The sequence below is a fragment of the Plecotus auritus genome (assembly GCF_963455305.1).
Source record: "Plecotus auritus genome assembly, chromosome: 10".
Taxonomy (NCBI): Eukaryota; Metazoa; Chordata; class Mammalia; order Chiroptera; family Vespertilionidae; genus Plecotus; species Plecotus auritus.
The window spans coordinates 8,429,427-8,452,213 of NC_137785.1; the positions used below are offsets into that span (position 1 = coordinate 8,429,427).

General features: G+C 42.8%; 1 pseudogene across 1 annotated transcript; it reads right to left on the reverse strand.

The window, feature by feature from the left end:
- Positions 1-5,515: 5,515 nt before the first annotated feature.
- Positions 5,516-7,565, reverse strand: LOC308235339 (maternal embryonic leucine zipper kinase-like; annotated as a pseudogene). The gene is made up of 3 exons: positions 6,557-7,565; positions 6,271-6,433; positions 5,516-5,576 (listed from the first exon to the last, which is right to left on the reverse strand). The product of its transcript is annotated as a maternal embryonic leucine zipper kinase-like (transcript).
- Between the last annotated feature and the right edge of the window lie 15,222 nt (positions 7,566-22,787).

Below are 22,787 nucleotides of genomic sequence, written 5' to 3' on the forward strand. Positions count from 1 at the left end.
ACTCTGAAAGAAGGTTCCCCTGGAGAAACCACTGCAGTTGAGAAATGATGGCGTTCCCCTGAACACGGGGAGGCCAAGGGTAAGTGCTCTGAGATGTAAAGGGAATGGGAGGAAACGAATAACTGTAACCATGGAAACAGGAGCTGCAGCTGAGCCACCCTGGTCCTCATGCTGTACCTGCTCCAGTGAGGGCTGCACATCAGCGGTAGAGACTGTGTCTGACGCTGGAGAAAATCATGGTTAAAATCCAGCCCCTTGAATCTGACACTTGTCTGTGGTGTAAACTTGGGGACCTTACTTCATTTCTCTGACACTGAACTTTTTCAGCATTTTAATATGTTTCCATTGGAGAGGTTGTTGTGAGAATTAAAAGAGAATAATCTGGTAAATATAATAGAATCAGGGGCATAGAAAGGGAGTGGACTGACATTGCTCGGGGGGAAAGGGGTGTGGGATGTGATTTTGAAAATGGAATATGGAAAGGCGTGTGGGAAAAGACTGGACAAAAATCATACACCTATGGATGAGGACAGTGGGTGGGGGTAAGGGCATGGGGTGGGGTGGGAACTGGGTGGAGGGGAGCTATGGGGGGAAAAAAGAACAACAACTGTAATAATCTGAACAATAAAGATTTTTTAAAAAGAGAGAGAGAAAGAAAAAAGGCTCAAAAACTAACCCTGGAATCCTGGCAACAAGTACTCAGCTTGGTAGTTTTATTGATCTTGGAAGGCCAGAGTAAGCGCTATCAATCATCTGCATGTCACATTCAGCCAACTGAGATTCGGGGAGTTTAGCGAGTCTGCTGGAGATTCCCAGGTGGGGCCACCACAATGAGACCTGAGTGCCCACAGCACCTGCCTCCCTGCAGCAGAGTCAGTGGCTCCTTACAGGTCCCATTTCTTACTAAAATGCTCGCGAAGACAAAGATGCTTGTGGGCATCGGGGATTGAGAAGTGCCTGGCCTGGGAATGTCTCTGCAGGAGAGGCTGGAGTTGCCAGGAGTGGGAGAGAAACATCAGTGATGAGAGATAATCATTGATCAGCTGCCTCCTGCATGCCCCACACTGGGAATCTAGCCTGGGGCCCAGGCAGTGCCCTGACCAGGAATTGAATCAGGAACTCCTGGTTCATAGGTCAACGTGGAGCCACTGAGACACGCTGGATGGGCTCTCATCCCTGATGTTTCTCTCTCTCTCTCTCTCTCTCTCTCTCTCTCTCTCTCTCTCTCTTTCTTTCTCTATGAATAAAACATGTTTTAAAAACCAATTAAAATATTTATTGAAAAGTAAAACATATTATTCCAATACAAAAAAAATGTTTACTTCCTAAAGTGAAAAAGGTACAAAATGACTGAAATTCCAACATCAATCTTTGTTATTCCATTGTCTTTTTGTTAAAGAAAATTGCCAAAACTCATAGCACATACGGCAGAACATATGATAAGATGTTTTAACAAAGATACAGACTCAACAAATATACTTCTGAGAAAAGGCTCACCAACATCCCCAGAAAAAATACAGTGAAACAATAGAGAGGTAGAATGACAAAGTTACAGAATTTGTTTAAATAAAGAATGACTGCATTCTGAGAGAAACCAAGATGGCGGCATAGGTCAACACCTAAACTGTTGCCTTGCATAACAATTTCAAAACTACAACTAAAAGGCAAAATGGACATCATCCAGAACCACAAAAAAGCTGGCTGAGTGGAAATTCTACAACTAGAAGGAAAGAGAAAAGCACACTGAGACTCAGAGGGGCTGCAGAAGGCATGCGCAGAGAGGACTGGTGGCTGAGTGCGCTGCTGGCTTTCTCAAGCGGGAGGGAGACAAAAGCTCCCGACTGTGCTGAACTCCAGTCCCGGGCGAGACTCTGGGGACCCAGACTCATACGGGGTGAAACTGGACTGTCTGGAAAGAGAAAAGCACACTGAGACTCAGAGGAGCTGCGGAAGGCAGAGGTGCAGAGGCGTGCATGCGCAGAGGGCGCGAATCTGTGTACATAGCTGGCTTTCTCAAGCGGGAGGGAGACAAAAGCTGCCGACTGCGCTGAACTCCAGTTCCAGACGAGACTCTGGGGACCCAGACTCATTCGGGGAGAAACTGGACTGTCTGGCAACGGGCGAAACTCGAGGGTGGCTTTCTCTCAGAGGTGCTTGCAGCGATTACTGTGGGACACAGAGACACAGGGGCCTCTTAGGGCAGGGCTGACGGGAAACCAATGCTGTCTGCTCTGCCTTGAGACTCCGCCCCATCCAAGCTGAGCACAGAGGCTTTTGCAAATCTTGTCTCATAAGGGTGTCTCCAGCATAGAAGTTCTCCCAGCGTAGACACAGCTGATCCTCACAGCCAATTGGCCTGGAGGTCAATTCCTCCCAGTGATACCAACAATAATCAAGGCTTAACTACAACAAGACTGTGCACACAGCCCACAAAGGGGTGCACCAAGAGTGTCCACCTCAGGTAACTGGGGAGGCTGAGCCACTGGGCCCTATAGGGCACCTAGCACACAAAGCCACTCTATCAACTCAGGGAAGCAGCAAAAATGCAGAGACAAAGAAACAGATCAGAAATGAAAGAAATGGAGGAAAGCAAACGACTGGATATAGAGTTCAAAACCATGGTTATAAGGTTTTTCAAGAATTTTCTAGAAAAGGCCGATAAATTTAGTGAGATCCTCGAGGATATGAAAAAGGACCAACTAGAAATTAAGCATACACTGAATGAAATAAAAATAATATACAGAGATCTAACAGCAGACTAGAGGATCGCAAGAATCAAGTCAAAGATTTGAAATACAAAGAAGCAAAAAACACCCAACTGGAAAAGCAAAAAGAAAAAAGAATGGAAACAGTTGAAGATAGTGTAAGAAGCCTCTGGGACAACTTCAAGCGTAGCAACATCTGAATTATGGGGGTGCCAGAAGAAGAGAGAGAGCAAGATACTGAAAACCTATTTGAAGAAATAATGACTGAAAACTTCCCCCACCTGGTGAAAGAAATAGACTTACAAGTCCAGGAGGCGCACAGAACCCCAAACAAAAGGAATCCAAAGAGGACCACACCAAGAGTCCTCATAATTAAAATGCCAAGAGCAAAAGACAAAGAGAGATTAAAAGCAGCAAGAAAAAAACAGTTACTTACAAGGGAGCACCCATATGATTGTCAGCTGATTTCAAAACAGAAACTATGCAGGCCAGACGGGAGTGGCAAGAAATATTCAAAGTGATGAATAGCAAGAACCTACAACCAAGATTACTCTACCCAACAAAGCTATCATTCAGAATTGAAGGTTAGATAAAGAGCTTCACAGATAAGAAAAAGCTAAAGGAGTTCATCACCATCAAACCAGTATTATATGAAATGCTGAAAGGTATTCTTAAAGAAGAGGAAGAAGAAGAAAAAGGTAAAGATAAAATTATGAACAACAAATACATATCTATTAACAAGTGAATCTAAAAATCAAGTGAATAAAAAATCTGGTGAATAGAATAATCTGGTGAATATAACAGAATCGGGGCATAGAAAGGGAGTTGACTGACAATGCTTGGGGGGGAAGGGGTGTGGGGGTGTGGGGAGAGAATGGACAAAAATCATACACCTATGGATGAGGACAGTGTGTGTGGGGGTAATGGCAGAGGGAGCGGTGGGAACCTGATGGAGGAAAGCTGTGGGGGGAAAAAGAGGAACAACTGTAATAATCTGAACAATAAAGGTTTATTAAATTAAAAAATAAATTAAAAAAATAAATGTCTTCCATTCTACACTGCAAAAAATAAAAAAAAAATAAAGAATGACTGATAATACACAATATTTGCTAGAATGTAAATACCTCACACATTGGTGGGAAAATGCCAAAAGGTACAATCAGTTTATTTTATATTTAAAGAATAGTTTATTGATTTTTAAAATACATATTTATTGACCTCAGAAAGGAGAGAGGGGGGAGAAGGGGAGAGAGAGAGAGAGAGAGAGAGAGAGAGAGAGAGAGAGAGAGAGAAGCACCAATGATGAGAGAGAATCATTGATTGGCTGCCTTCTACACACCCCACATTGGGATTTGAGCTGGCAATTAGGGAATGTGCCCTGACTGGGAATGGAACCATGACCTCCTGGTTCATAGGTCAAAGCTCAATGACTAAGCCATGCCAGACAGGCAATCTTAATTTTTGGAGAAAGAAAAAGGGAGGGAGAGAGAGAGAAACACGATGTTAGAGTGCAACACTGACCAGCTGCCGCCTGCATACCATATTCTGGGGAGCCAGCACACAACCCAGGCACAAGCCCAGGAATCCAATTGGAAACCTTATGGTGTATGGGATCACACCCAACCAACTGAGCCACAACATCCATGATGGTATATTCAGTTTAGATCACAAAATGCTAATCTTTGTAAATTTAAACATTCAAATACACAATGACCTAGTTTATGCATCTCATTTAATTTTGACAAAGTTAAGTGATACTTATATCCATGTGAAGAATTATACAGAAATGTTTGTACCAGCTTTATTAGAAATAACAAAATATTCATAAAAATGGATAAACTATTGGTGATATATTCAAAGGTAAGAATATCAGAAAAAAAAGATGAGTTACTAATAACTCTTTACTAAATCTCCAATTATTTATGAAACATAAGTTAAAGCAGAAAAATACGTAGAAAATGCAAAGTGATGTATTAAAATGGGATGTAAAGCAATGGTTACTAGGAAAGCTGTGAAGAACAGGGAGATTAAAAAAGGTCATCAAACAAGTTCACAGTGACAGATATGGTCAATATGATGAGTATAATGATGGTTTCAGTTTCACGCACACATCAAGATTTATGAAATAATGCCCCAACCGGTTTGGTTCAGTGGATAGAGCGTCAGCCTGCGGAGTGAAAGGTCCCAGGTTCAATTGAGGTCAAGGGCATGTACCTTGGTTGTGGGCACATCCCCAGTAGGAGGTGTGCAGGAGGCAGCTGATCGATGTTTCTCTCTCATCAATGTTTCTAACTCTTTATCCCTCTCCCTTCCTCTCTGTAAAAAATCAATAAAATATATTTTTAAAAAATGATTTATGAAATACTATACTAAACACATGTACTTGACTCATCATAGCTTTTAAAAATGGTTCCAGATTAAAAAGTGTGTATGTTCCACTATACTGCAAAAATAGGTTTAGCAAATGTATATTCAATCTACCTTCTTAATCCCTATGGGTGAGAGTCTTGCCACACTGACAGAAAATATAACAATGAAGAATTTTCACCCAAAACAACTGGAATACTGGCTGGGTCACAAAAGCCACATCCCTGGACTAAAGACACCCTTAGCCTTCCTCTTCCCTTTTCTGTCAGCGCACCAATGGCTCTCAGGGGAACATCTGAGAGGCTACAGAAATCCACAAAACCTCTTGATGATAATGAATGACAATGACTGTGTCCACGGAAGATAAACATGCCTGGAGATCCTCCGGTCTGTGTACACACCGCTCCTGTTGACTTTTCCTCCGAACATTCCTGGATGCACTTTTAGATGAGGAACATTCCACCTAATAAGCTGCAGTCACTGCCAGATTTTCCTATATTATACCTAAGACATAACGAAGAAAATATATTTCCTACACATCTGAGAAATTTCCCACATTTGGACTCTTGTGCAGAGCAGATTTAGACATTTGGCTGACAGATATCTCAGGTTAACTTCTGAAGCTGGCATACTTCTAGTTCAAGCTGCATTGTCACTTTGCCAAAATCTGATTGTGTTTGACACTTCAGTGTATAGCCCTTTTGCACAATGTCAACGTGCTTCTTTGGAAGAATAGATATTATTTCAGTAATAACTTATCCAACCCCCTTTCCAGGCTGCCAAACACTTCGTTTCCTTTCCTTGTTGGAGTATCCTCTACATGTGATTGGTTGAGACCCAGTTCCACTGAGCAACATCGCCCCTCAGGGATAATGACACCTGTCATTAACTTCTTTGTTCCTGCAGAATTTACTGGCATTTTAATTGGGATTTCCTTCAGGCACTGGTTTCTAACTTTTGAGGGTGTAGTGTAATGATTGGGTGCAGTGACTATTTCTCTTTTATGCTGGTTCTTATTAACTGGAGTCTTTGGCTCTGGAAGTACAAAGCCGACTTCATTCTTTTTTTATTTTATTTCTTTATCGACTAAGGTGTTACATATGTGTCCTTATTCCCCCATTACCCCCCTTCCCCCCCCACTCATCCCCTCACCCCCCTGTTGCCTGTGTCCTTTTGTTAGGCTTATATGCATGCATACCCGACTTCATTCTTTACAGCAGACTTGGGAGTATATATATTCTCTTTGTTCTTTAACTTATTGGCAGATGCTCTGCATGAAACTGGAGTTAATTATTTAGATTCCAAACCATTTGATTCTGTCCAATGCGTGGCAAACTGTGGTGTTTGGAGAGTAGCCACACCTATTGATGAATTGTCTTCATACCATTCATAGTCTATTAATCCAGCCACTTAATTTTCATCACCTGTGGTCATATCTCCTAGACTCAGGTTCTTTGACTTGACATTTATGAATGGGGTACCACTGACTTGTCTCCAGGAAAAAGGAGGAAGCCTTAAATGAACTGGTTTCCCCAGAGCCTTCTTGCCTAGAAGCAGAAGATAGGTAGCTGTGAGCTGATCATATTGCTACAATGAAATTAAATCCTCCATTGTTTGCCTGTTGGTTTTATGATGTACACAAAGTTCCATTATACAATCTTCATCAAGGTGAATAAGAGGATTTTTGCTTTGCCAGTCAACAGGACAATTGTATCTTGCATGATCAAGGGGTGGTTCAATAGATTTTTCACAGAAATCCGCTTATTTGGGTCCACCTGTAGCATTTGTTGAAGAAGCAGAATGCTACTGGGAGAGAGGCACTTAGGAACCTCATATTTCCCTCTCATGAACTTCTTGTACAAAACCATAACATTATCATAATCAAATGGTAGAAAGCCACACATAAGTACATATAAGAGTATGTCTATGTTACAAACATCTGCCTCTGATCCCAGATATTATTTGTCTAGTATTAATTTGGGTGTTGCATAAGCAAGGCTCCCAAAGCATGTCTGTAGACAGTAATCCTTGTTACCCTTGGGTTTCGCACAGAGACGAAAGTCAATCAGCTTTATTTCATGATATTCATCAAACAACAAATTTTCCAGTTTGAGGTCCTTGTGAGCATAACCCTGGCTATGCAGATACGATCTGACAGAAGACAACACGATCTCCGCCTCTGACAAGCGAGCCCGGGAAATTATGTAGTCAAACAGCTCTCCTCCAGAGCAATACTCATGAACCATGAATATTTTGTTGAGTGTCTCCAACATATGGTACAGTTGACTTATATGATGATGTCTCAGGTTCTTCAAGGTATCGATCCGTTTTGATCCAGGGCAAATCACTCTCTAGTGCATTTTTCTCCATGATTTTTATAGCTACCATTTCTGCAGTAAGGATATGGCAGGCAAGTTTGACCTTTGCAAAGTCACCTGCCCCAATAGTTTCATATAATTCATAGTATTTGAGAAGTTCATCATAATCTTTCATAGTCCTGCTGGAAGTTTACTCCAAATTACAAAAAGAACCTCAGGGACAGGGGGCCAGGCAGGGCATGGCCAGGCACAGGGACAGAGGTGCCCGCTTAGGGTCCGGGAGAAGCTGAAAGTGTGAAGAGTTCCTCCAAATTTCCAAGTATGTATGAAACATAAATTAAAACAGAAAAATACTTAGAAAATTCAAAGTGATCTATTAAATAGAATGTAAATCATGGTTACTTGGAAAGCTATGAAGAACAGGAACAGATTTATTTTTTTAATATATTTTATTGATTTTATACAGAGAGGAAGGGAGAGGGATAGAGTTAGAAACATTGATGGGAGAAAAACATCGATCAGCTGCCTCCTGCACACCTCCCACTGGGGATGTGCCCGCAACCAAGTACATGCCCTTGACCAGAATTGAACCTGGGACCCTTCAGTCTGCAGGCCGATGCTCTATCCACTGAGCCAAACCAGTTAGGGCCAGGAACAGATTTAAAAAGGTGATGAAGCAAGTCACAACAACAGATATGGTCAGTATTATGAATATAATGATAGTTTCAGTTTCATGCACATGTCAAGATTTATGAAATGCTATACTAACCACATGTAATTTATTCATTATAGCTCTTAAAAATGGTTCATGATTAAAAAGTGTGTATGCAGTGACACAGATCTGGAAACACAGCCCGAACCGGTTTGGCTCAGTGGATAGAGCGTCAGCCTGCGGACTCAGGGGTCCCAGGTTCGATTCCAGTCAAGGGCATGTACCTTGGTTGCGGGCACATCCCCAGTGGGAGGTGTGCAGGAGGCAGCTGATTGATGTTTCTCTCTCATCGATGTTTCTAGCTCTCTCTCCCTCTCCCTTTCTCTCTGTAAAAAAATCAATAAAATATATATTTTTAAAAAACAACAAAAAAGCACAACAGCAAAAACACTTATGGAGACTTCATATAATGTTGGTGATTAAATATATGAGATACAATTCAGAAAGCCGATCAATGATTCTCCCTCATCATTGATGTTTCTATCTCCCTCTCCCTCTCCCTTCCTCTATGAAATCAATAAAAATATTTTTTTAAAAAAAGAAAGGACAGTTTCTTCAATGAGGGGTACTAAAAAAATAGATATTCACATGGAAAACAACAAAACCACTGATTAACATTTACTCAGATTGCATGAGAGAATAACGTCCAGGTAAAAACTTTAAAATCCTTCAAGAGGACCCCGAGAAACCGCTTGGAGAGTTGTTTTGGACGTGATTTTTGAGAAGTGGCACCAACCACCAGGCAAAAAGAGAAAATCAGTCCAGACTAAAACAAATGAAAGTGCTTTTTCCCAGGACAATAGCAATTAACAAAACGAAATGAAAAGGCAATTTACAGGAGCATGGGAGATGATACTTGCAAATCCTATAAACATATTGAAGAGATTGTGGACTCGGTTCAGATCAACCAAATAAAGGAAATATTGTGATACAGAGAGAAAGTCATGTTATGTTAACACTATAAGGAAGGCTATGAAGAAGACAACAGTGTTGCTGAAAACATTCTACATAAATTCATTAAAAACACTTCATGGGTAAACACTGTTAAGCTGCATCTGGGCCTGCTGGAAAAATAGCCACACTAGACTTCCTGAATGCAGAGTTGCCAAAAACATGGAATTTGTAAATAAAACAAGAATGCAATATTTGGGAAGCACAATTAAGCAAAGCAAAAGGAGATGTATCTTATTATAAACTAGAAAAATACTCAACACACTCATTAGCCAATAAATATGGTTAAAATTAGGACTAAAGCCCTGGCTGCTTTGACTCAGTGGTTGAGCATCCATCTACGAACCCAGGAGGTCATAGGTCAGTTCCTGGTCAGGGTGCATGCCAGGCCTGCAAGCTTGATCCCCAGTAGGGGGCATGCAGGAGATACTCAATCGATGATTCTCTCTCATCATTGATGTTTCTCTTTCTCTCTCCCCGTCCCTTCCTCTCTGAAATCAGTAAAAAAATATTTACAAATAAATTAGGACTAAGGATGGAGAGATACTTTTAAAAATATGCGTACAAATGACCAACAGGAATAAAGAATATGCTTTTGCTCACTATAGAACTGGAATCCATTAGGCTCCCTGTCACACAACCAACCACAAACCCTTCCCTACGAGTTCGGTACAGCAGGTGTTGTGTCTAAAGGGATAGAAGGGAGCAGTGCAAACCCTGCCAGCCTCAGCAAGAACCCAGAAAACTGGAAAAAGCTAGCAATGTGTATAGTCCACAGGTGAGGACAGAGCACCACCAGAGATGAGGGGGCATGGGGAAATGCAAAGGCTGGTACCCAGAACCAGCCAGAGTGAGGGTCTTACCCAGGGAGGATATCAGTTCAAAGTTCTCCAGCATCACATTCAGGTACAGCTGTCTCTGACCCTCATCAAGGAGGCTCCATTCCTCCCTGGAGAAGTACAGGGCAATGTCCTCAAAGGTCACGCCAACCTGTCAGAATGGAGACCATTGAAACCAGAGCTGTAATTTTGAGAACTAGCAATCCTACTCCTTACACATCTTCCTCACCCTCAACCTCCTCCAGGTCTCACTAGTTTAGTGTGGACACCAGGTCCTAATGCTGTGCTGGCTGCTCTCTTACCACAGTCCCATTAGTCACTGTGATTGCCCTCAGCACAACACATGGGCTGGGAAGAGGGACAGCAGAGAAACACCATCTAAGCTCTGGGCCATCCGTGCTGGGCCCTAGTCTTCCAGCCAAGCAATACCACTGCAGTCTCCCAGATCATGCCTTCAAGACAAAGCCAAGGACTTAAGTTTCACCCTTTAGTCCCAACACCAGCCCTTGCTGGTTTGACTCAGTGGATAGAGCATTGGCCTGTGCACTGAAGGGTCCCGGGTTCGATTCTAATCAAGGGCATATGACCGGGTTGCAGACTCGATACCCTGTAGGGGACTTGCAGTAGGCAGCCTATGGATGATTCTCTCATCATTGTTTATGTATATATATATGTGTGTATATATATATATATCTCCCTCCCCTTCCACTGAAATCAATAAAAACATATATTTTTAAAAGTCCCCATACCACGTCTCCCGGGACCATCAGCTCACACTTCCTCCAGATGTGCACACCACTGTGTAATGTCTGACCCCATCCCATCTTCAGACCCCAGGTTCACTGCCTCAGCTCTGCCACCTTCCTGCTCCACAGCACAGGACCTCTCTGGACTCACCCATGACCTCGGCATATGGCACCCAGAGAGTGCTTGAGAGGTTTCAGAAGGATCTAGCACAACCCCATTCCTGGTGGACCCCACAGCCTGGGGAGAGCAGGGAATGCGGCTCTGAAATCCTCCCTGCCCGTCTCTGATCTAGGATTCAATACTCACCACCCACATCCGCAGGGGAATTTCAGATACAAGTCACCCCTGTCCACTCTGCCCTGCACTTCCTGTGTCCTCAGAACTCACAACACTCCTCTGTCCCCTCCACCTTCCTCAGGGTCCTTGACGGGGACCTGAGCTGCAGGACGTGACAGGCGCCCGTACCCCAGGCTGCTGGGTGGAGTGGAAGGAGGCGGGGAGGGCAGGTGTGGCGGGGAGGGGGACGCGAACTCACCTCAGCTGAGCACCTGAGCGAGGCCATTGCCATTGGACGCTGTGCGCGGATCCAGGCCGGAGAGGCCGGGGAGGCCGGGAAGAAGCAGGGGCGGTGGAAGGGGGAGGAAAGGGTCTCTGTTCCGTCACGGACGTGGGTAACCCGGGGGCCTCAGCGAATTTCACTCCCACGTGCGAGCTGAGAGAATAAGGAGTCTGCGCCTTCTCCCTTGAGAATCTGCGACTGCACCCGCCCATCTGGAGCAGCCTACCAAGTACTGGAGAAGATTCTGGGTGAAGACCAATAGCCGCCCACATTGCACAGGAAGTCCCGCCTCTGCGCGCGTGTGACGCAAAGGAAAGGCCTTTTCTGACCTTTCATTGGCTAAGCTGGCGGTAGTCCTCACAAAGGCCTCTGGGTCCTGTGGGTTTCAGGGTCCAAGATGGTGATGGCAGGTTTTTCCCTATCACTCCAAGGAAAACACGGACATCTGATAGGGGCACTGGGAAATCATCGTCATGAAAGAGAAATCTTGAAAATGGCTAAAAAAAAGTCATTTTTTCCTGGTGAAGCGACTGGAGTCCATGTTTATGAAAACACATTCTCTGTGAGCCCAACACAGCGACTTGTTAGAGGTATGCCTGCATTACAGACTCTGGAAAGGTTTGCGTGTTGTTGTTTTTTTTAATCATCACCCAAGGATATTTTTCTATTGATTTTTTAAAATATATATTTTATTGCCGAAACCGGTTTGGCTCAGTGGATAGAGCGTCGGCCTGCGGACTGAAAAGTCCCGGGTTCGATTCCGGTCAAGGGCATGTACCTTGGTTGCGGGCACATCTCCAGTGGGAGGTGTGCAGGAGGCAGCTGATCGATGTTTCTCTCTCATCGATGTTCCTAGCTCTCTATCCCTCTCCCTTCCTCTCTGTGAAATATCAATAAAATATATTTTAAAATATATATATATATATATATATATATATTTTATTGATTTTTTACAGAGAGGAAGGGAGAGGGATAGAGTTAGAAACATCAATGAGAGAGAAACATCCATCAGCTGCCTCCTGCACACCCCCTACTGAGGATGTGTCCGCAACCAAGATACATGCCCTTGACCAGAATCGAACCTGGGACCTTTCAGTCCACAGGCCGATGCTCTATCCCAGGGGTCCTCAAACTATGGCCCGCGGGCCACATGCGGCCCGCCGAGGACATTTATCCGGCCCGCCGGGTGCCGCTGCCTGTCCTGCTTAGCAGCCGACTCATCTGGGCCCGCAGTGCACATAGGAATTTGTTCATAGTTTTTTTGGTGGTTTTTAATATATTTTATTGATTTTTTACAGAGAGGAAGGGAGAGGGATAGAGAGTTAGAAACACCGATGAGAGAAACATCGATCAGCCGCCTCCTGTACACCCCCTACTGGGGATGTGCCCGCAACCAAGGTACATGCCCTTGACCGGAATCGAACCTGGGACCCTTCAGTCCGCAGGCCAACGCTCTATCCACTGAGCCAAACTGGTTAGGGCCATAGTGTTTGGTTTTTTTTAAAACTATAGTCCGGCCCTCCAACGGTCTGAGGGACAGTGAACTGGCCCCCTGTTTAAAAAGTTTGAGGACCCCTGCTCTATCCACTGAGCCAAACCGTTTAGGGTTTTCTATTGATTTTTAGAGAGAGTGAAAGAGAGAGGGCGAGACAGAGAGAACTATCCATGTGAGAGAGAAACATTGATTGGTTGCCTCCTGTACATGCCCCAACCACGGCCAGGGAGGAGCCTGAAACCAAGGTAAGCTCCCTTGACAGGAATCAACCCCAGACCCTTCAGCCCATAGGCCTATGCTCTATCCTCTGAGCCAAACCAACCAGGGTGAGTCTGGAAAATTTTATCACACAAACGACCTACTTACACCATCATATATGTATGTGACAAATATAAGACATTAATGTAGGACAGCCCTATCCAGTTTAGGTCAGTGGTTAGAGTGTGCACCTGTAGACTGAAGGGTTATGGGTTTGATTTCAGCCAGGGCTTGTACCTAGGTTGCAGGCTCTGGCCTGATATGGTCCAACTGAGTGCCTGAGGCTACTAATCGAAGTGTCTCTCCCATATCTATATTTATCTCTCTCTATCTCTAACTCTCCCTTCCATTCTCTGGAAAAAAATAATGTACAACACACCTTTGAAATAAAAAAGAACTAAGAGGGGTGGGGGGGGGGCAATGGTAAGATATGTACACATATAATACCTTAATAAAAAATATATATATAAAAAAACTAAGATGCATAATATAAACTTTAAATGGAACTCTATTGTTTAATTTTCACTTAAACATCAATAAAGATAAATCCATTTTTGAAAAAGTGGGAGAATTGAACTCTGACAATGTTATTGGCCAACCACCTGCGGCCCTTTCCCTCCGCCGGCCCCGCACCCAATGGACCCCCACCAACCTGACCAGCCCACGCCCCCCAGCCCCAGCCAGCTCCGCCCCTGATCTGACCCCCTACTCCCCCCAGCTAGCCCCTCCCCCCAGCCAACCCTGATCAGCCCTGGGCAGGCCATCCGGCCAACCTCCTGCTGTCTCCTCCTCCCAACAGGCCTGGCCCTGTTCAGCCCCAATTGAGGCCAGGCCGGCTGGACCCCACCTGTGCACCAATTCATGCACTGAGCATGTAGTGTGAAAGATAATTATCATAGTGAAAGATAATTTGTCCCTTACAGACATATTAAAGATGTCAGCTGAGTTGTCTCAGGCATTCTCAATGTGATAAGTTTACACAAATATTCACATATTATACTTAGAGTAAATGAAATACATATTCATATTAAAAGCTGACCTATGTATATATGTCTCAAAAACTTTAAAAGCACACGAAATATTATAAATAACAAATAATTATGGGCACGCATATGTGCAGTGAACCTTAAATTTCTTAATTGTGTAAGAAGCTTGTCCTCCTTAAAAATTAGGACGAAACCCAGTTGGTGTGGCTCACTGCATGAGCATCAATCTGTGAAAGAGGAGGTCGGGGTTTGATTCCTGTTCAGGGCACAAGTCTGGGTTGTGGGTTAGATCCCCAGTAAGGTGTATGTGGATCTAACGATGATTCTATCTTATCATTAATGTTTCTATCTCTCTCTCCCTCTCCCTAACTCTCTGAAATTAATAAAAATATATTTTTTTTTAAATTTCAGAGAAAAAAGGACAGTGAAGTATAAACCTAAATTTGGACATATCATAAGGACATTAAAAGTAAGTAATGAAGCACAGGAGTTGAAAAAATTTAAACACTTATGAGAAATTATAGAAAGCACTTCTTGGCGAAACCGGTTTGGCTCAGTGGATAGAGCGTCGGCCTGCGGACTGAAGGGTCCCGGGTTCGATTCCGGTCAAGGGCATGTACCTTGGTTGCAGGCACATCTCCAGTGGGAGGTGTGCAGGAGGCAGCTGATCGATGTTTCTATCTCATCGATGTTTCTAACTCTCTATCCCTCTCCCTTCCTCTCTGTAAAAAAATCAATAAAATATATTTTTTTAAAAAAAGAAAGCACTTCTTTTTTAAAAAAGAGGAGGATGGCAGGAGGCAGCCGATCAATGATTCTCTCTCATTGATGTTTCTATCACTCTCTCCATCTCCCTTTGTCTCTGAAATCAATAAAAAAAAATAATAATAATTTGAAAAATCAATGAAAAATACCCTTGGGTCAGGAATAAAAGATAAATTAAAAACAAATAAACCCCAGATCTTCTGACATCACTCTTGCCCATAAAACATATTCTTGATGAAATCAAATCTCTCTCTCATCTCCTTTAAGTGTGGGCTTTAACATTCTCAGGAACCAATGCTAGTTATTCCTGAGCGCAGCTCATTTTATTATTTTTTAAAATATATATTTTATTGATTTCAGAGAGAAAAGTAGGAGAGAGAGAATCATTGATCGGCTTCTTCCTGCATGTCCCACACTGGGGATCCAGCCCGCAACCCGGGCACGTGCCCTGACTGGGAATCGAGCCATGACTTCCTAGTTCATAGGTCAAAGTTCAACCACTGAACCATGCCAGCCAGGCAGTGCTGCTCATTTTATATCTCCACAGCAACTGTACCTAATTAGTAACACAGAATATTTTCTTTTTGAATGACTGGCTCCTTCTTCAATAAAGTGTTTAAACAAGCTTTGAAGGGTACACATGTCATTATGCACTGCTGTATAACACAGGCCCATTCAGCCTCAGGAGCAGACGAGATCATTAGTAAAGAATTGAAGCCATGGCCCTAGCCGGTTTGGCTCAGTGGATAGAGCACTGGCCTGCAGACTGAAAGGTCCCGGGTTCGATTCTGGTCAAGGGCATGTACCTTGGTTGCGGGCACATCCCCAGTGGGGAGTGTGCAGGAGGCAGCTGATCGATGTTTCTCTCTCATCGATGTTTCTGACTCTCTATCCCTCTCCCTTCCTCTCTGTAAAAAATCAATAAAATAACATTAAAAAAAAGTTTATATTATACTTAAAAAAAAAAAAAAGAATTGAAGCCATGAAACATCATGTGGTGGCTTTCCTTCCACAGTGCTAAAGTTTTCTGCTCACACCTTACTACATCTTCTCAGCTCAATATATTTTCCTCCAGTTGTCCTGAATGAGGAGGCCTTACATTTATAGAAGAAAGAATTTTATGGTAGCCAGTGTTTCAGCATAGCCATAGCTATAGTTCATTCTCTCACCTCTTTGGACTCAGTGTCTTTCATTTACTACCTATTGAGACCTACCTGTTGTCAGGCTCCATAGAGCCTCTTGTCTTCTAGGTACCTAGGCACTGCTCATTGTATAACTCCATTATGCCTTTCTGTTCTTTGGTCAAGCAATATTCTCTTCCAACAATAATGTTCATTCCGCATGCAGATACTGTAACTGCATTAACATGTGAAATAATAATTATTTCTGAGCAAGGTGGTGAGATCCTAGGACCCAAAGTGTTTACCGCAGGTTCAGATGCCCACTTTCAACACCTTCAGTGGTGCCAGCATGGTAGCTTCTTGGCAAAAAAACAAAATTTGTGTCCTTGCTGGATTGCCTTAATGGATGTAGAACTGGCCTGTGGACTGAAGGCTCATGGGTTAGATTCTGGTTAAGGGCCTATGCCTTGGTTGGGGGATTGACACCCCACCAGGTCAGGGTATGTGCAGAGGTAACTATTCGATTTCTCTCTCACACACACGTTTCTGTCTCAGAGTGTCTCTCCCCCTCCCTTCCAGTCTCTCTAAAAATCAATGGAACAATAACCTCCATGAGGATTAATGATAAAGTATCTTTGTTATGTCATGGTATTTCCAGATACATGTCATATTCCTAGGAAAAAAGGTACAATATGCCAGGAAATATAATAAATGTTTTGTATAATATTATGGGAGTTTAGAACACAGAGAGCCAAATGGGATACACTGTGAGAAACAGTAAGACATGGTCTCAACATCTATTTGCTTTAGGACTGCCTAATATATCACCGTCATGTTTCCTCTGGACCTGTTTGGGAGATTGTTACTTTCATCACTGAGCACACACACTGGGCCTCCTGATACTCATTTTAAGAGATTTGCTCCCTATTAAGTGAAGAGGTTGAAGTTTGTATGTTTTATTAAACATTTGTATGCACCTGAGTGTTTGTATAGCAATTGGTGAGGATGCACTTTTGACATTTAAGGACCATGAATTACAAATAAATGTTGTAGGAGTATTTTACTTAAGATTTTGATAAAAGTGTTAAAACTTCCTACTGAATGCAGTGCAACGAAGTCCCACTTTAAACAGGCCAATAAATCATTGCATAATTCAAATAGAGCCTGGAAGGTATGGTTCAGTGGTTGAGCATCACCTCATGCACCAAGATTTCCATGGCTCGATTTCTTGTCAGGGCACAAGTCTGGGTTGTAATCCATCTCTCTTATCAATGTTTATCTCTCCCCCCCCCCCTTTCCCTTCATATCTCTCTCTCCAAAAAAATAAAATCAGCCTTAACCGGTTTGGCCCACTGGATAGAGCATTGGCCTGCAGACTGAAAGGTCCCAGGTTCAATTCCGGTCAAGGGCATGTACCTTGGTTGCAGGCACATCCCCAGTGGGGAGTGTGCAGGAGGCAGCTGATCGATGTTTCTCTCTCATCAATGTTTCTAACTCTCTATCGTTCTCCCTTCTTCCCTGTAAAAATATTAATAAATTAATAAATTAGTAAATAAAAAATTTAATATTTTTATTTAAAAAAAAAATAAAATAAAATCAGCCATTTGTGGTCAGAGTCCTGGCATGTAGGTCAGGGTTTGTGTTTGAAAAAAATGCTATGTTCCAACAGAAAGACTACTTGTGCAGACAGTAGAGGACTGCAAACAAAAACGTGTGTTCAGAATGGGGTCTGTGCTTTAGGGAAGACAAGGTGAGCACAGTGGTCTCATACAGCCACTCTGAACAGAGAGGACAGAATAGTGTGAGTAGTGGGGCCTGTGCATAAGGGAGAGGTGAGCTCTCACCCAATGAGACCAGGATCCTGCAGGTTTCCAGGATCACTTCTGCACATGAGGATCCAAAATTCACATCCTCACCTCCCCTGTCCTGCAGGGTGAATGTCAGAGCCACGTACCAACACTGTAAGAGACAGACTCAGGTATGAAACTTATCTCAGGGGATGGTATTACAGCTTGTCACCCAAAAGGTGGGTGAAGTTGCAGAGATCCAGCCCAAATCACTGAGGTCTCTGGAGGGTCAGTCTCTGAGGTGGCCTCAAAGTGAGAGAGACAAATGCAGCTCAGACTCAATTAGTTTTTTTTTTTGTTTTTTTTAAATATATTTTATTGATTTTTTACAGAGAGGAAGGGAGAGGGATAGAGAGTCAGAAACATCAACGAGAGAGAAACATCGATTCAGCTGCCTCCTGCACACTCCCCACCGGGGATGTGCCCGCAACCAAGGTACATGCACTTGACCGGAATTGAACCCGGGACCCTTGAGTCCGCAGGCCGACGCTCTATCCATTGAGCCAAACCGGTTAGGGCAACTCAATTAGTTTTCCACTAAGAACCCCCTCCAGCTGACAGATGATGGTGTTCCAGTGGGGACTGGGGGGCACGGCATAAGTGCTCTGATACTTTAAGAAAACAGGGGAAGATTCATAATTTCAACAATGCAAACAGCAGCTTCAGGTGAGCCTCCCTGGCCCCACAGTGTACAAGCCCAGAGGGCTTGACCAGCACTGGCAGACATTGTCCATGGCTCTGGAACCAGAATCTTGGGTTGCAACCCAGCCTCTTATATCTGACACTTGTTTGAAGAGTAAACTTGGAGAACCTACTTCAGTTCTGTAATCGTGGATCTTCCCAGCAATTTGATATTAGTTTTGACTTCCCAGGTTGGTGACAAAGGTAAAATGCATGCCCTGGCTGGTGTGGCTCAGTGGCTGAGCGTCTTTCTATGGGCCCAGAGTTTGTGGTTAGGATCCTGGTCAGGGCAAACGACCAGGTTTCGGGTTGGTCTCCAGTAGGGTGAGTGTGGAAGGCAGCCAATCAATGATTGTCAGCATTGATATTTCTACCTCTCTGTCTCTCACTTCCTCTCTGAAATCAATACAAATAAAAAGAGAAAGAAAAAAAGTAAAATATAGAAATATATTTTCTAATATACAAAACATTTACTTCATAAAGCAAAAATGGCACAAAATGAGTGAAATTCCAACATCCATCTTTGTTATTCCACTGTCTTTTTTTGTTAAACAAAATTGCCAAAACTCACAGCACATTAGGCAGAACATATGATCAGATGTTTTAACAAAGATACAGACACAGCAAATCCACATTTGAGATAAGGTTCACGATAAATTCCTAGAAAAAATACAATCAAACAACAGGGAGGTAGCACGACAAAGTCACCCCCCCTCACCCAAAAAAAACAAAAACAACCACAATGATTAGCCATAAAAAATATTCTCTAGGATGTGGAGAATGTGAAACCTTCACACACTGCTGCAATAATGCAAAAATGTACCATCAATTTATATTTGTGTTTAAAGAATAGTTTACTGATTTTTAGAGAAAGAATTAGAGAGGGAAACATTGATGTGGGAGTACAACATCGGCCAGCAGCCTCATGTACACGCCATCCTGGGGATCTAGCCCACCACCAGGCACTTTTCTCCACTGGTAATCCAAGCCACAACACAGGGTTGAAATCCAGCCTCTTATATCTGACACTTGTTTGTTGAGTAATCTTGGAAAACCTTCTTCATTTCTGTAATCAAGAATGTTCCCAACAGTTCGAGATTAGTTTTGATTTCTCAGGTTTATGTGAGAATTAAAAAAGAAAGTGATCAAACAGCAAACTCTGGAATCGTGGCACAGGCAAGTACTAAGTTTTGTCACTTTTATTGATCTTCAGAGTCCTAGGTAAGCCCCGTCATCACCTTCATGTCACATTTAGCCAACTGAGGTGCAGGGAGCTGTAGTGAGTCTCCTGGAGATTCCAGGTTGGAGGCCCAACACTGAGACCTTAGTGCCCACAGTACTGCCTCCCTGCAGGTGGGTCAGCGTGTTCAGAAAGGCCCCAGTTCTTTCTCAAAAGCCCTTAAAAACAAAGGTGCTTGTTGGAACTGGAACATTATACGTACTGTCCCCAACAGTAATTAGTCCCATGTGACAATGTATGGGAGAGAAATCAATTAAGAACTAAGGGCTCACGTATTCCTAATTTTCTTCAATAAATTAGCTTCCCTGGACACATTAGGATGGTGATTGATGCCATCGGTAGGGACTTTATAGGTGGTACAGAAACAGAACAGAAATAGGCAGTGACATAGATCTGGCAACGTCTCTGTATGTTAGAAAGAGCAATAAGATATGTCTGATACCAACATAAAAAGAAACAAAGACAACAGCAAAATCACTTGAGGGGACTTTACATAATGTAGTTGATTAAATGTAAGAAATACAATTCAGTCTAATGAAACTTCACAAATGTTCTTATACTATTGGTAAGACCGAACTAAGAAACATTTCTTACACATCTAAGACACTGCTCACATTAGGACTTTTTTGTACAGAGCCAATTTAAAAATTTGGCTAAGAGATAGCTCACATTACTTGCACTTATAATGGCTTTCTCCAGAGTGAACTCTCTGATGATATTGGAGATAATTGCTCCTGGTAAACGATTTCCTACATTCACTGCATTTAAAAGGCTTTTCTCTAGTGTTAACTCTCTGATGACGATGAAGATCAGTGCTAATGGTAAAAGATTTCCCACCTTCACTGCACTCATAAGGCCTTTCTCCAGTGTGAATACGGTGATGACGACGAAGGTGAGTTCTCCTGGTAAAAGATTTTCCACATTCACTGCACGCATAAGGCCTTTCTCCAGTGTGAACTCTCTGATGACGACGAAGACCACTGCTAATGGTAAAAGATTTCCCACATTCACTGCACTCATAAGGCCTTTCTCCAGTGTGAATACGGTGATGACAACGAAGGTTACTGCTACAGGTAAAAGATTTCCCACATTCACTGCACTCATAAGGCCTTTCTCCTGTGTGAACTCTCTGATGACGACGAAGGTAAGTGCTACTGGTAAAAGATTTCCCACATTCACTGCACTCATAAGGCCTTTCTCCAGTGTGAACTCTCTGATGACAATGAAGTTTTGAGGTCGTGATAAAAGATTTCCCACACTCACTGCATTTATAACGCTTTCCTCCAGTGTGAACTCTCTGATGACTACGAAGATCAGAAATAATGGTAAAAGATTTCGCACATTCACTGCATTCATAAGGACGTTCTCCAGTGTGAACACTATGATGACGATGAAGTTGTGAGGTCGTGATAAAATATTTCCCACATTTACGGCATTTATAAGGCTTTCCTCCGGTGTGAATTCTCTGATGATTTTGAAGGTGCGAGGTCGTGATAAAAGATTTCCCACATTCATTGCATATATAAGGATTTTCTCCAGTGTGAACTTTCAGATGACAATTAAGGTCATTGCTTCTGGGAAATGATTTCCCACATTCGCTGCACTCATAAGGCATTTCTCTAGTGTGAACTCTCTGATGAATTTGAAGGTCGGTGCTAGTAGTAAAAGATTTCCCACATTCACTGCACTCATAAGACCTTTCTCCAGTTTGAACTGTCTCATGAAAGCGAAGGTGAGTTCTAGTGATAAAATATTTCCTATAATCACTGCACTCAGAAGGCCTTTCTCCAGTGGGAACTCTCTGATGACAATGAAAGGTAGAATATTTGGTAAAATATTTTCCACATTCACAGCACACAAAACACAGACTACCAGCAAGGGCACCCTTCTCCTGAATAACCCTGAGGATGCAGTCAATGACTTTCTCACATTCTTTTCTACTGTAATAATTCTTTCTCTTTTGAAACATCACACCACATGTGGAAATATCATTTGCCTTGTCCCTGGTCTGAGTAGTCTTTTGGTGGAGATGTCATGACCCGATAAAGATGCCCTGCAAAATCTCACTACAGGTAAAATGATTCTGGGACATATTGAAATTGCAACAATTTGCAAGTGAGATCCTGTCCACACCTCTAATGAAAGTCTTGTCTCTCACATACTGCTGAGGAAATTTTAGAGCGAAAAAAATTGTTATGCACATGCCCCAGACCTCAATAGTACCTGTCTGTGTTGTGTACCCTGCAGCTCAATGAAGTGGAAAATGTTTCTCAAGGCTAGCCCACAACTCTCACAGGGGTGGTACTTCTGGGAAGACAAAGCTAACAAGGAATTCCATACCTGTGACATTCTTTCGGAAACCTTCTGTTCAGTTGGTGCCTCCACATTCTCTGCTCCACAGTAGCAACCTGAACAAAAGGAAACACTGGTGAGGTTCATGTTGACCTCATGAAATCAGAATATCTTCACCACAAATGTTTATTTGTCATGATAAGGCCTGATTCCATAGAATGATTTTCAAGACAAATGACTTATACACTGAGGAAAGAGCTACAATATTTTACTTGTTCAATAAATTGTAAAAATCTCACCAAGGCAGGGACAGAAGCATAGGATGGGAAGCAAAGAAAAGAGGAAGGCTCTACTTATTGTTTCTTCACAAACAGCTTCTTTTAGGGCCTGAATCTGTGCAGAAGAATTTGAATGTGCTCAAACCCATAAAAATCAATTGTTTTTGAGCACATTATATCCAAGGTCAATATAATAATAAATGTACACTCCAAAGCTATGCAGGCCTTGACCAATGGTGATTTGTAGTAAAGAGAGACCAGTGACAGAGGTAGAGGTGCAGAATCTAGAGAGGTTAAAGTTATCTCTGAGCTGGGAATATTAGTAGAAATGATCACTATTACAGCTGAGGAGTTGCCAAAGTGTCAACAATAAGCAAGGACAAGGAGGATTGGTTGAGGAATGGGTCATGGGAACAAAATACTTTTCTTTTTTTTTTTTTTTTTTTTTAAATATATTTTATTGATTTTTTACAGAAAGGAAGGAAGAGGGATAGAGAGTTAGAAACATCGATCAGCTGCCTCTTGCACACCCCCTACCGGGGATGTGCCCGCAACCAAGGTACATGCCCTTGACCGGAATCGAACCCGGGACCCTTCAGTCCGCAGGCCGACGCTCTATCCACTGA